Source organism: Oncorhynchus tshawytscha, unplaced genomic scaffold (assembly GCF_018296145.1).
Source record: "Oncorhynchus tshawytscha isolate Ot180627B unplaced genomic scaffold, Otsh_v2.0 Un_contig_5990_pilon_pilon, whole genome shotgun sequence".
NCBI lineage: Eukaryota > Metazoa > Chordata > Actinopteri > Salmoniformes > Salmonidae > Oncorhynchus > Oncorhynchus tshawytscha.
In genome coordinates this window covers 487174-503353 of record NW_024609819.1, presented here as the reverse complement: position 1 = coordinate 503353, position 16180 = coordinate 487174, and the positions used below count along the sequence as shown (strand labels likewise).

General features: G+C 42.5%; 1 protein-coding gene across 4 annotated transcripts in view; it reads left to right on the top strand.

The window, feature by feature from the left end:
* LOC112261267 (calcium uniporter protein, mitochondrial) overlaps nucleotides 1-16180 on the top strand; it is a 31372-nt gene that overhangs the window by 7750 nt on the left and 7442 nt on the right. The window lies entirely within an intron of this gene.

The window sequence follows — 16180 nt, the reverse complement described above, 5'->3', positions numbered from 1 at the left end:
CAAATAGGAATTACAACAGTAGTGACATAAACATACTATTTTAAGGCAATGTCAAGTAGTCTTGGACGGTGTACCGTTTATCGGGGTTATTTTAAAGTACCGACGGTATGCTTTTCAATACCGCCAATGAAAAACATTTCTGTTGTATGTTTACAAATGGCACACAGAGCGACCGTGACAATTCACTGTTGAGCAGCACAAGAGAGGTGATTCACTACTAATGTTTGCCTGCTAAATATCTTAACTAGAAGTTAACTATCTAACTATTTTCTCCAGCTCAGGGCTCCAGCTATACATTTGGTTTGCTAACTTGCTAGCTATAGGTGGCTAGCTTGCAAGATCACCCTGTGTTATAGAAGTTCACAAACACTCTCTTCAAAAGTTGTCTAAACTGTCACCCAACAGAGAAGAATGTTTTATTGCCTCAGTGTCAGATTGCTGTCCGGCTGGCTGGCTGGCACTCTGTGGCTAAATCTGCTGCCTCACTCCTGTCAGTCAGCCAGTGTCACAGTAACCACTATCTTAAGGAACACCCTGTTTGGGTAAGAATGAATATAAACATGCAGTGCTTGACTTGGGCTGGAGCTGTCCGGAGCGCTGTACCAACGATAGACCACAGCCTGTCATTTCAAATGGGAACAAATGAGCCATAGTGGTGGGCAGAGCCAAGCACGAGCTAGTGAGATCCTATTGGTGTGTTCTAGCATGGATTTGCATATTTCCGTTTGAACACCTACTCTGTGAAGTGCGCGTGCACAATAACCCAATTCACCTTTGCGCTTCTAAACAAGGTCATTTTTTGAAACAGGCAAAGGGTAAAGTCTACAAAACATAGTCCACTCTGTTCATAACAGATTATATTTTTGGGAACAGAACTATATTCAGATCAAATGTTTCATCGTTGAGTAAATGATCAGAATGTCGGCCCAGATCCATCTCATTCCATCTTCTCCCACTGCTGGTCACTGGGCTTCCTCTCACTAACATATCTGCAGGGTTTCCTAAACTCAGCCTGATGGGTTCTGATGGGGGTACAACAGTTGTACTAAACTCAGCCTGATGGGTTCTGATGGGGGTACAACAGTTGTACTAAACTCAGTCTGATGGGTTCTGATGGGGGTACAACAGTTGTGCTAAACTCAGTCTGATGGGGGTACAACAGTTGAACTAAACTCATGAGGCATTTAAGTTATATTCTTCAAGAATAAATAGTTACATATCGTTAACGTATAAATCCAAAAATGAATATAGCAACTGCAGATTGCCCCTTTTTTAACTATCTATTAATGAAACACTGATGTCAGTAGGGAATGTATCTGTGACGGGAGGTGCACTGACACACATTCTCAATGACCCTGGCTAGCTGTCACCCTGCTCCTAATCAATTTCAGATTTGTATTGGTGAATCTGAATCCATGATGAAGGGTGAGGAGTAATGAGTCAGCTCAATGATTGGCCAAAAATCAAGGAATAGAATTGGATTGACACTCCGTTAAGGGCTGCTGATGAGAACAGATCAGTTAAATGAATGCTCTTTGAAATGTCAAGTAGCCCAGGGTCCTGTATTCATAAAGCATCACAGTCATAGGAGTGCTGATCTAGGATCAGGTTCCCCCTGTCTATGTGATCTTATGAGTGCTGATCCTAGATACTCTGAGAGCGTGGTGTCTTTTCAAATCAGAGTAAATTGTTCCTGTTTTGTAGACACCTTTTGTCTCGCGGCTCTCACTTTTGACTTTGTGTAGTAGACTTGGACTGCCATAGTTATCACTATGCAGCAGTGGAGGCTGCTGAGGGGAGGACGGCTCATAATAATGCCTGGAATGGTATCAAACGTGTGCTTGCTACCATTCCATTGAATCCATTCCAGCCATTACTATGAGCCGTCCTCCGCTCAGCAGCCTCCACTGCTATGCAGGTTAGCGGGTTTGTGGGGTCAACCTGCTATCGTTGTTTAGGCCTATAACTAAGGAGTTAAAAAGACATAGCTGGTTTAGAATGGAACCTTTTTCTGCCAAGCGTGATAAATAGTTTAATTTGCATATACATTTTGGAATGAATCTAAAATGTTTTATAGAAGATCTTGGAACGCAGGCAAGATTATGCGCCAAGTATGCACACTGTTCTACAATGGTTATTGTATGCTCTCATATGCCATGCTACCAACTGACTGACAGTCTGAATGTACCTCGAATAACTCCAGGAAGGAAGCTGACGAGCCAGAAAAGTGCTTGTCATTTTCCGCCTGTAACTGTCATTGTTAGAGGCAGGCCACTGGCCATCCAATGTGCAGTTCCATGTTTTAAGACGAATCTCCTGAAAGAATATCTATTTGTGAAAAATGAAAAGGTGGATTCTCTTCAGTTTTTCAATCTCTTTTGGGAAGCAATTGACAGTGAGTGACACTGTCCAAAATCAAATCAAGTTTATTGGTCCCATACACATTTAGCAGATGTTATTATGGATGTAGCGAAATGCTTGTGTTCCTAGTTCCAAGTACAGTAGTATCTAACAATACACAAATCTAAAAGTAAAAGTATGCAATTAAGAAATATATAAATATCAGGACGAGCAATGTCGGAGTGGCATTAACTAAATACAGTAGAATAGAATACAGTATTTACATATGAGAGGAGTAACGCAGTATGTAAACATTATTAAAGTGGCCAGTGATTCCATGTCTCTGTATATAGGGCAGCAGCCTCGAAGGTGCAGGGTTGAGTAACCGGGTGGTAGCCGGCTCGTGATTGCTGATGAATATGTTTGTGTGGTTTTGGTAAGAAACGGTGAGTCGTTACGAAACCCACTTATCTAGGCCTAGCTACCTGCCAGTTATCTACTACTCACTTACCCACTTCTATTCCTGACACACGCTTAATATATTGTTAATCTACTCTGCATTTCAGCTGCATTTTCAGCAGCTGACCTTTAGCTACTGCAGTCTGTTGTCTTAACAGTAACCTCCCTGTAAAGAGTCATTCAAAACAATGAACTGCTCCAAACGGTATCAGAACCGAATTCAGACCAATATGTAATATGTCTGTTGCAGTACGTAGAGGAATAAAAACTCTTCAAGTTCCAGCTCTCTATCATTTCTGCTTTATCACCATGTCCCCTGAAGTATGCAGAACACACGTTTGGAGAGCTGTCATGGGGAGGACGTCCTATACTCATCCAACCTGCTTGACTGTTACATCCGCCTCGCTCTGCATGCTGCCTTTCCCTTTTTCCTTATGTTTTAATATGTCTGCTCTCTCGCTCTCTCACTCTCTCACTCTCTCGCTCTCTCTCTCTCTCTCTTCTCTCTCTCTTCTCTCTCTTCTCTCTCTCGCCCTCTCTCTTCTCTCTCTCCTCTCTCTCCTCTCTCTCCATGTTCTCACTCAGCTGTCTTTCCAATCGTTGCCCACTCTCCTTCTCTCTCCATATTTCTGCTCTCTCTCTCTCCATGTTCTCACAGCTGCATTTCCAATTGTTGCCCCCTCCCCCCCTCCCACTCTCTTTCGCTCACCCACCCTCTTTTTCTCTCTAAATCACTTTCATGGTACAGTGCAGCCTGAGCTCATGACAACAGCCGGTAATTTGGTTTCTCCATCTCTGTTTTTCATCCCTGGCCCCTAGAACTGTTTATTACATGGGAACCATTCAGAAGGTCAAATAGGGGGTGCTTGTATTTGTCCTTTTTCACACGTGCAAATGTCTAACCTGTACAGTGTAATGAAATTTAAATGTTTTTTTTGCATATCCCACTTCCCCTGAGACACCCTCTAGAGTGGGGTCACGGCCAGGGGATCAGCCACTCATGATGACGACCCTGGAGCAACTAGGGTTAGGTGCCTTGCTCAAGGGCAGATCGACCAATGTTTCACGTAGTCGGCCCAGGGATTTGAACCAGCTTGGTCGACCAAGAGTCGTTTGTTCTTTCGACCAATCGATTGGTGGAGATGTTAAAATGTGTATTTTTCCATATATAGACGCATCCTATGTGTTTTAATCTAATCAACTATGTGCACTGAGCTTGTCTTATGCTTTAAGCACACTGCTTGATTAAATAATTAAAACACACAAATGACTTGCTGTGGTAAAAAATGTATAATAAAAGATGGCGTGTGACTAGCACAAGTTGTCGCTCTCTCCTCCATGCTGCAGCGACCACCACAGAACATCAACAGTGTGTATCCCGCTGTCCATGTTGTGGAAGCTGCAACATAATTAGCCATTTCTGACTGAAAATGTATGTTACCAAAATCCCTAATTTGTTAAGGAAAAATATTCCCTCAACCCTTGCTCTCTTTATGTGACACGTGTGCATCGCATGCACGTGACCAATAGGGCCTGACCTAGAGCATATCATAAACGCATCATTAAATTGGTTATAACAAACTATGAACACTGTAACACATGTGAAAGCAAAATGGATGCAGAAGACGTGATGAACTTGAAACGGGGGAGTGTTTACTGGTTGTTCAGGAGGTAAAGGGGAAGTCAGATGTGTGGTATGTATTTGACTAGTTGTGGAAAATACTGGAGATCAATACAAATAAGGTAAGGAGCAAGCTCTGCGTGGATATTATGTCATACTATTCAGCCAAACAGGTGCTGTTAGATTACAAAATGACTTGATATTAGAGATCGAACAATTCTGCTTTTTCAACGCCGATACGATACCGATTATTGGAGGACCAAAAGCCGGTACCGATTAGCTGTGCCACCAGAGATTCTGGGTTCGAGCCCAGGCTCTGTCGCAGCCGGCCGCGACCGGGAGGTCTATGGGGCGACGCACGAATGGCCCAGCGTCGTCCGGGTTAGGGAGGGTTTGGCCGGCAGGGATATCCTTGTCTCATCGCGCACTAGCGACTCCTGTGGCGGGCTGGGCGCAGCGCACGCTGACCAGGTCGCCAGCTGTACGGTGTTTCCTCCGACACATTGGCGTGGCTGGCTTCCGGGTTGGATGTGCGTTGTGTTAAGAAGCAGTGCGGCTTGGTTGGGTTGTGTTTCGGAGGACGCATGGCTCTCGACCTTCGACTCTCCCGAGTCCGTACTGGAGTTGCAGTGATGAGACAAGACTATAACTACTACCAATTGGTTACCACGAAATTGGGGGGGGGGGGAAATATATAATACATAAATAATATCCATCTAGTCTCAAATAAATAATGAAACCTGCTCAATTTGGTTTAAATAATGCAAAAACACAATGTTGGAGAAGAAAGTAAAAGTGCAATATGTGCCATGTAAAAAAGCTAACGTTTAAGTTCCTTGCTTAGAACATATGAAAGCTGGTGGTTCAATATTCCCACGAAAGAAATATTAGGTTGCAGTTATTATAGGAGTTATGACGCGTCAACTATTTCTCTCTGTACCATTTGTATTTCATATACCTTTGAGTATTGGATGTTCTAATAGGCACTTTAGTATTGCCAGCCTAATCTCAGGAGTTGATAGGCTTGAAGTCATAAACAGCGCTGTGATCAAGCATTGCTAAGAGCTGCTGGCAAACGAAGTAAAGTTTGAATGAATGCTTACGAGCCTGCTGCTGCCTACCACTGCTCAGTCAGACTGCTCTATCAAATCAGACTTTAATTATAATAAAATAAACACAGAAATACGAGCCTTTGGTAATTTAATATGGTCAAATCCGGAAACTATAATTTCGAAAACATAATGTTTATTCTTTCAGTGAAATATGGAACCGTTCCGTATTTTATCTAACGGGTGGCATCCCTAAGTCTAAATATTGATGTTACATTGCACAACCTTCAATGTTATGTCATAATTATGTAAAATTCTGGCAAATTAGTTAGCAACGAGCCAGGCGGCCCAAACTGTTGCATATACCCTGACTCTGCGTGCAATGAAATCGAGAAGTGTCACAAATTCACCTAGTTAATATTGCCTGCTAACATGAATTTATTTTAACTAAATATGCATGTTTAAAAATATATACTTCTGTGTTTTGATTTTAAGAAAGGCAAAAGATATTTATGGTTAGGTACATTCGTGCAACGATTGTGCTTTTTTCGCGAATGTGTTTTTGTTAAATCATCACCCGTTTGGCGAAGTAGGCTGTGATTCGATGATAAATTAACAGGCACCGCATTGATTATATACAACGCAGGACAAGCTAGTTAACCTAGTAATATCATCAACTATGTGTAGTTAACTAGTGGTTATGTGAAGATTGATTGTTTTTTATAAGATAAGCTAGCAACTTACCGTGGCTCCTTACTGCACTTGCGTAACAGGTGGTCAGCCTGCCACGCAATTTCCTCGTGGAATGCAATGTAATCGGCCATAATCGGTGTCCAAAAATGCCGATTTGTTATAAAAACTTGAAATCGGCCCTAATTAATCCGCCATGCCGATTAATCGGTCGACCTCTACTTGATATTGGTGGGAACTGAAACACGCTGTCAATCCAGACCATCCCAAACATGCTCAATGGGTGACATGTCTGGTGAGTATGCTAGCCATGGAAGAACTGGGACATTTTCAGCTTTCAAGATTTGTGTACAGATCCTTGCAGACCGTGTATTATCCTGCTGAAACATGAGGTGATGGCGGCGGATGAATGGGACAACAATGGGCCTTATCTCTGCGTTCAAATTGCTTATCCCTGCCCATACCATAACCCCATCGCCACCATGGGGCACTCTATTCACAACGTTGACATCAGCAAACCGCTCGCCCACACGACGCCCAACCGCTCGCCCAGGTATTGCATCTCAGTGCAAGAGGCGTCACTACAGTCCCTGGATTGAATCCAGGCTGAATCGCATCCGGCCGTGATCGGGAGTCCCATAGGGCGGCGCACAATTGGCCCAGCATCATCCGGGTTTGGCAGGGGTAGGCTGTTATTGTAAATAAGATTTTTTTCTTAACCGACTGTCCTAGTTAAATAAAGTTTAAAACAATATACAATAAAAAAATAACACGTAGTCTGCGGTTGTGAGGCCAGTTGGACATACTGCCAAATTCTCTAAAATGACATTGGAGGTGGCTTATGGTAGAGAAATGAACATTAAATTATCTGGCAACGACTCTAGTAGACATTCCTGCAGTCAGCATGCCAATTGCTGCTGTGCTGAACCTCAACTTGAGACATCTGTGGCATTGTGTTGTGACAAAACTGCACATTATCCCCGCACAAGGTGCTGCTTAATCAGCTTCTTGATGTGCCACACCTGTCAGGTGGATGGATTATCTTGGAAAAGGAGAAATGCTCACTAACAGAGAAGTGAACACATTTGTGCTCACAATTTGAGACAACCTTTTCTATTATGCACATAGCATCATGGTCTAGGAAAAGGCGGCAATTAAACAGCGCACTCTGAACCGTGAACAGCAACCCCTGTCTAACGGGGGAGAAAGCGCATTTGTTATTAAATCATATCATTTTTATTTGTGTTGCACAATTGTTGTTAATATTACCATCTAGAATTTAAGTAGCACGTCTTAGTGATGGACTGCCTTCCCCACGGGCTCCACAATGGATCAGTCAGACAGGTGCCAGTCATGTTTTTGTTGTTACTGCTCTACTATCGACCAAACAATCGGCCAGTCGACTAAATGGGTTTAGGCCTAGAACCAGCAACGCTCTAACCGCTAGGCTACCTGCTGCCAGATAGTCTTTGTTTCCCGGGCCGTGTCCTGCTGCACCCAAAAGGATAACTCCTCCTCTTCTGGTCAGTCAGGTTTGGGAGGACCCAGACTGGCCACGCCATTGGTTGGTGCTAAATTCCAGTACAGATTGCCCCATAGCCCCTCGTACTGTACCACCTAGACACTCTTCTAAATGATTTGTCAGAGCTGGGTGGGTGTGAGGTGGACCCAGACTGGCCACACTATTGGTCTGTTGGTGCTGAATTCCAACTCAAACACCAAGCCCCTAGTCCTTAGACACTCCTGTAGATAGGATTTGATAGGTTTAAGCCAAATGCAATTGCTCAACCATTCCTTCTGATAGGTTGGTATGTTGCTTGTACCCATCAGAGACGTGCAGATCTACAGGAGTGCCTATTGGGGAAAAGTAGCAAAGGGACCATTCAGCATGAGATGGTGTTAGAACCCTGGGTTGTGGTATAGTGGGTGGTGGGTACTGAAATGGGGCCCCCACAAGGGGCCATAGCTCAGCCTGTGACAGGAGCCATAATAACTGGGTCTGGGCCTGCCTGCCTGCCTGCCGGGCTCTAGGCGGCCGGCCACTGGAGAAATTAGCCAGCCTGTGACTGTCACCAATCAATCACCATGATGTCCCCTGATGAACACTGCTGGCTATGGCTGCTCCACCTTACTAAGGAGGAAAGGACAGTTTATCACCAAGCTGCTGCTGTACTGACCCTCTGAAATCCAACTTAAATTCTGGCCTGGACTCCAAACTGCTAGTGGTGAAACAGAGCATATCACTTTGAACTCCTGGTTGACTGTATACAAGTGAAGGAGGAATGATACCACTGTGCTGTGTCTGACTCTGAGAACAAACCACTCAAAGTGAATCTAGTTCCTCTGGGGTGGAATCTGTTCCATCATGCAGTCTATTGTTTTGAGATATGGAATATTACATTTGGAGATAAGAAATGAGAGATGAAGGAACAGAAGTTGAGAAATATCAGCTGTAGCTACTAGCCTCTGTTCCTTGAAGGAGTCACAAAATGTGTGAATGTCACCGAAGGGCCAGGGCGTTGTGGCTGCAGCAGTTACCTCAACACCCTGCATATTTATTGGATGAAGGAGGGAGGGGGGAGATTTGTGTTTTTATTTCACAGGCGGCGAGATGTGGGGGAAGAGTGCACGTCTAATTGAACGCCGCTGGTGATGCTGATGGAGTCGTACCTCTTGTTTGAATTGCACTTGACTCGGCCCGTGTCTCGCTGAGGGCTAAATGAGTGGCTCATCTAAACCCCCAGGTGCTTGGCTGGGAAGTAAGAAACCTGCAGGATTATTCATTCTGTAGCTCTTAATGAAGGCCAATACGTTCTGTCACCCCATTGATATATGAAGGGAATACTGTATTACGGTATTAATGCTATAGCTCTTAATGAAGGCCAATACGTTCTGTCACCCATTGATATATGAAGGGAATACTGTATTACGGTATTAATTCTATAGCTCTTAATGAAGGCCAATACGTTCTGTCACCCATTGATATATGAAGAGAATACTGTATTACGGTATTTATTCTATAGCTCTGAGTGTGTTCCTGTTCCACCATGACAGTCATCTCCCATTTTATGTTTTGTATGATGGGAACGGTGCAACATGGCATTGAGACGGACTGCTTACATATTTCCAGGTGTTGAATCCGCTGTCGTCAGCAGTATATCCCTATGCACAGCGCGTCTTCACCCCAGAGATAAATGACCTCGGCCTCTGAGTTTGACGCTCGGCTCCTTAGCCGTGCATTTTTCATATGTATAAAACACACACACAACAGACAAACGCACACATGCATACACACAAATGTAGACAAACAAATGCGCGCACACACACAGCACAGTCACACACACGCATGCACACACTAACACACAAACAAACGTCACAGTGCTCAAATGCCTCTCCAGTCCCCGTCACCACAAAAAGCATTTCACAAATGAGAACGATGAAAGGGAGGGAATATTTTGCCCCTGAATTGTGGCTGTGGCCACTAGTGCTTGACTGAATGCACAATCTGACCGTTTCAGTATTTTTAGAACACAATGCCCGCAATGGAGTAAATGATGTGCACATTTACATATATTCCAACAGATCACAATTGAGTCTAATTTATCATAACCATTACAGATAACAAATCCTAATTGCTAAATTGGACCATATACTGTATATTCAGTCATTTAAAAAAAACAAGTGCTATTTAAGATTAATTTATTGAATCTGTAATATCAACTGGTTATATTATATCATGGAACACAGTCTGTAATATCAACTGGTTATGTTATATCATAGAACACAGTCTGTACTATCAACTGGTTATATTATATCATAGAACACAGTCTGTACTATCAACTGGTTATGTTATATCATAGAACACAGTCTGTACTATCAACTGGTTATGTTATATCATAGAACACAGTCTGTACTATCAACTGGTTATATTATATCGTGGAACACAATCTGTAATATCAACTGGTTATACGTAGTATATCGTGGAACACAGTGGCCTGGAACGCAGTGGAGCTTGCTTGTAGACGCCTATGGCTGTGCAATGGCATAGCCTTGTTTTGTTAATTTAGCAGACAAGACACTCTTATTTCTTGAGCCCTTACCGCAGTCAAGACACAACTATTTTATAGTAAAAAAAAAATACATTATGTAATACAACAGAATAAAATGGAACAGAATATTTTTCCTAATAGTTGCCAGTGTGAATGATACACATCTAGTGCCTGGTACAGTTATTCTCAGTGATCATTTAAAACGGGGCTCAATTTGGCGAGTTGAAATCTGTCTTTTCCATGTACAGATGTTTGCTTTAGTTTATTCTGCCTGCTTCTTTGGGATGTTCAAAATGGATGAACAATTCCACTCTGAACACTGTATGGGGATGAGTTACGGCCTCGACATCTGTTTGGAGAGTAGGTATACACTTACCCGGTGTAGGGTGCAGTTTTTTTGGAATGGGACGTTAAATGGGTGTCCTGAGTCTCTGTGGTCACTAAAGATCCCATGTCACTTATCGTAAGAGTAGGGGTGTTAACCCTGGTGTCCTGGCTAAATTCCCAATCTGGCCTTCATACCTTCACGGTCACCTAATCATCCCAAGTTTACAATTGGCTCATTCATCTTTTTTAAATATTTTTTTTATTTCACCTTTATTTAACCAGGTAGGCTAGTTGAGAACAAGTTCTCATTTGCAACTGCGACCTGGCCAAGATAAAGCATAGCAGTGTGAACAGACAACACAGAGTTACACATGGAGTAAACAATTAACAAGTCAATAACACAGTAGAAAAAAAAGGGGAGTTTATATACATTGTGTGCAAAAGGCATGAGGAGGTAGGAGAATAATTACAATTTTGCAGATTAACACTGGAGTGATAAATGATCAGATGGCCATGTACAGGTAGAGATATTGGTGTGCAAAAAAGAGCAGAAAAGTAAATAAATAAAAACAGTATGGGGATGAGGTAGGTAAAAATGGGTGGGCTATTTACCGATAGACTATGTACAGCTGCAGCGATCGGTTAGCTGCTCAGATAGCAGATGTTTGAAGTTGGTGAGGGAGATAAAAGTCTCCAACTTCAGCGATTTTTGCAATTCGTTCCAGTCACAGGCAGCAGAGAACTGGAACGAAAGGCGGCCAAATGAGGTGTTGGCTTTAGGGATGATCAGTGAGATACACCTGCTGGAGCGCGTGCTACGGATGGGTGTTGCCATCGTGACCAGTGAACTGAGATAAGACGGAGCTTTACCTAGCATGGACTTGTAGATGACCTGGAGCCAGTGGGTCTGGCGACGAATATGTAGCGAGGGCCAGCCGACTAGAGCATACAAGTCGCAGTGGTGGGTGGTATAAGGTGCTTTAGTGACAAAACGGATGGCACTGTGATAAACTGCATCCAGTTTGCTGAGTAGAGTGTTGGAAGCAATTTTGTAGATGACATCGCCGAAGTCGAGGATCGGTAGGATAGTCAGTTTTACTAGGGTAAGTTTGGCGGCGTGAGTGAAAGAGGCTTTGTTGCGGAATAGAAAGCTGACTCTTGATTTGATTTTCGATTGGAGATGTTTGATATGAGTCTGGAAGGAGAGTTTACAGTCTAGCCAGACACCTAGGTACTTATAGATGTCCACATATTCAAGGTCGGAACCATCCAGGGTGGTGATGCTAGGTCGGGCGTGCGGGTGCAGGCAGCGAACGGTTGAAAAGCATGCATTTGGTTTTACTAGCGTTTAAAAGCAGTTGGAGGCCACGGAAGGAGTGTTGTATGGCATTGAAGCTCGTTTGGAGGTTAGATAGCACAGTGTCCAAGGACGGGCCGGAAGTATATAGAATGGTGTCGTCTGCGTAGAGGTGGATCAGGTGGAAGGTGGAACTATGTTTAGGGGGTTTATAGCTCAGGGCAGGGATAGGGATGGGCAACTGGCAGCCCATTTTATATCTACCTTTTTACATTTTGGAACTCAGTCGGGGTCTCAACTTACTGTTGAGAGTTAGAATACAGAAGTTGCATTTCGAAATTTGGATGTGCATCAGCTGTCACTCATTTAGCCCATATCAGCTGTCACCCATTTAGCCCATATCAGCTGTCACTCATTTAGCCCATATCAGCTGTCACTCATTTAGCCCATATCAGCTGTATTTTTAAATATTTTTTTATAGATTGGTAAATTAGTCTAGCGACCAGCTATCTAAACTTGTAGTAAGCAAGGTGGAATTACCGACCGGGAGGGGAGCCCGTTTGATCATCAGTTGTCATATTAAAAACGACAAGCATTTGCTTCCACCCTATGGCAGAATGTGTAGAATTGCAGGAAATTAGTTATAAAATTGCTAGCTCGTCCGTTTAAGTACAAAATTACACATTCCCATCCCTAGAAGCAATGTAATGAGTTTCAACTAACATCCAGTAGAGTTCCTACTGAAACCATTGTTTATTCATTATGAATCCAATTATTGAATTGGATTACATTACTGATTACAATTTTGGACAGTTAACTAGTAGGACCAGGACTATACCAGTATCGCGATACTCGTAAGTATCACGGCAAGGAAACCGAACACAAAGCGGATTGAACTTCTTTAGGAAAACAGCCCTAATGCTGGAAACCAACATTATTACGTTGTCATCCAGAGTCACGTATTTATTTTCCACCAAGCAATAGCACACACTATTTTACATACAGCAGGTTTTTGAAGGACCTTTGCGATATTGGTATCTTCCCGGGCCCTAGTAACTATAGTTACATTTAGAAAGGAACCTACACTGCTTATTGCTGGAGCCTGCCCCACTCGAGGCATGGATGTCTCTCCTCTTAACAGTGTTTCCTACCTTCTTACTCTTAACCTTAACTACTGATGTGTAAGTCTATAGATCTCCCTTCCAGTGGCGATTTTAGCATGTAAATCTTGGTGGGGAAAACAAATGAAAAGTGGGATGCTCCCAGCAAAGTCACTTCACAACACTGAACAATACATTAATTACACTATAATGGTGACCAACAGTGCCCACAAACTGTTAGGGAATACATAAAGCTGTCCCAACAGCAGTCCCAACATCTTACCACTGCTACACCTGGCTAACAGTGAAGCCTTGTCTGGCAGCGAAACAGTTAATTCAGCCTCATTTACTGCCTTTAAAAAAAAACATAGCTGATATGGCTGACTTGCTTAAACAAATGTGGTTTCTAATGACAATTGAGGTGTACAAACTATGGCATAAGGGGATGACAAGCGGGTAAGAGGCAATATGTAATTTTGATTAAGACATTAATGAGCGAGCTAGGACAGGCGTAGTCAATATAACTATTTGTTCAGCACTTTTGAAATGTACAGCAACAGAATTCAGAACATGTGCCGTTCTTAGTGTTCTGTACACCAAGTCAGAACTGTAAGATAAATAAAGGGGAATAGGAAAGCAGACAATGGCAGCTCTTCGAATATTTGATAATTACATTTCTCTAAAACAGGTTATAGGCTACATGTGCACCACCAAGTCAGAACAGTAGACAAATTAAGAGGGGTAAATTTATTAGGGTGAGGCACATGGGCTACTAACAGCTTACTAAACAATATTAAAAAGGAATGACTTGATTCATGATGATTACTCTTAGCTAAGACTTAGCTAAGTATGATGTTGACATGATCAGTCCAATCAAAGCTACTGTACATATAACATGATTTGATGTCATTTTATCTGTAGCAAATGACCTTGAGTCTTCCTGGATGGGCACTTCTAATGTAACTCTATGGCAGCACCCAAGGGGCTAGAATTTTCAGCTCTACCCTTTGACTTGGTGGTGACATAGTGACCCCATGAGTGACAGAACACTGAGCCAATCACGGCGCAACGCTCCATATTTTCTGCTGGCTTGCCCCACCACCACAGAAAGCGCTGAGCAAGGCTAAAATACCTGCATTGTGGAGCTGCATTACTCAAGAAAACAAAAAAGATACCATGTTTGTATGGAGACTTTATTAACTCAATGATATATATATATATATATATATATTTATATATATATATATATATATATATATATATATATATATATATATATATATATATATATATATATATATATATATATATATATATATATATATATATATATATATATATATATATATTTACACTGTTTGCAAACTGTTATGGAACATGTATTAATGGCAAGCCCCCCCCTAAAATGTGGGTCTCAAAACAGGTGGGGCTCTAATAACAGGTCGCCACTGCTCCCACCCGTCTGACCATACCCCCTGTCCTTTCCTTTGTGCGGTGTCTTTGACCTGTAGCTGTAGCAGTGTACGGATGGCTCCAGCACTCTGCTTCTTTAACTTGATATTGATTGGCTGACAGCCCAGGCTACGGACTGGAGGGTCGAAGAGGAGTGGCTGTCAGACACGCACACACACCCACTCTGTCAGGTCCCTGGATGTCACTGCCGCTGGGACAGAGACTCACCGATTCATTCAACCACCCAGACTCCTTTTCTATTAAACTGTTATTCTACAGCAGAAGGAATCCATTGAGAAGAAATCCATTTTTTCACTCTTAAGCTCCTAATACTGACCTTTACGTGGGGTCAGAAAGTAGTCTACATTTAGTTGAGTAGATATTGACATTTGATCACTTTAAGGTCACGAGGTCACACATTAGGCTTCTAATGCCATCAGAAAGGAATGCTTTATATTTTGAATAGTCTTTTGGCATTTGATCACTTTAAGGTCACGAGGTCACACATTAGGCTTCTAATGCCATCAGAAAGGAATGCTTTATATTTTGAATAGTCTTTTGGCATTTGATCACTTTAAGGTCACGAGGTCACACATTAGGCTTCTAATGCCATCAGAAAGGAATGCTTTATATTTTGAATAGTCTTTTGGCATTTGATCACTTTAAGGTCACGAGGTCACACATTAGGCTTCTAATGCCATCAGAAAGGAATGCTTTATATTTTGAATAGTCTTTTGGCATTTGATCACTTTAAGGTCACTCACTGCAGCCACACGCTTTACAGGCTTCCAATACAAGGGGCCCAACTTGGTTTTGCTGCCCAGGAGGTGCTGCAGTGTTCATTAGGCATCGTTGGCAAACCCTCCAAGTCCTCTTCTTACGGGGTGGAGTCATTTCCATTTTAATGGTGTGGATGGGGGTAATGTTCTGTAGCAAGCACATCATTAATTCAACAGTTATGACCTAAAACCCTTATTCATTTCTCACATTTAACACGACCATGCATCTTTGCCCACTGTGGTTGTGTGTGTGAGCATGTGTTTAATAGTGGCAGAATGTATGCCTAAGGCATCACAATACTTATTGGGAGTTGTGTTGGTATAATTGTAGCACTAAACAAAATCTCTTTACAAACACAGGTGCGTGCGCACACACAAATACATATGATATATATACACACACACACACACACATTATCACAGCTATTACTCTACGTTCGTATCTTACCAGCTCCTTTCATTACTTCCAGCTGCAGTGCCAGCAACATATTCCCAACCATTAAACCTAATACTCCAAATCATTGTATTACTCTGCATGGGATCAGAAGGGGATGAATCTGTAGTGGGGATGTTCATATGGAAACCTGGAGGCTTTCAGCACCATTTTCTGTCTATTTTCAGCTAGTCAAGCATCATTATTCAGTCTGGTTTAGCCAGGCTACGTCTCTGTGGAGATTGGTGAGAGCCAGCCTTTTACCCTTACCTCAGTGAGATTGGATAGTGATGGTGGGAGGGATATGATTGTGAATATTAACACGGAACGGTTTTCCATCTTCCATCCAGGCCAAGAAGGTATTGAAATCAAATGGAGAAATGTTGCGTCAGCAGAAACTTTGACATGGTGTAGTCAGCAAAACAAATCTGTCGGCTGTAGGCTATTCGGTGGTTCGGGTGGGGGGGCAAGATAGGCTGCGGTAATATAATGATGATGATGCAATTTCTTGGAAATGAGATTCTGGAAATATGTCCTTATCTCAATGTTTACATCACACAGTATCTCAGTAAAAATGACTGTCT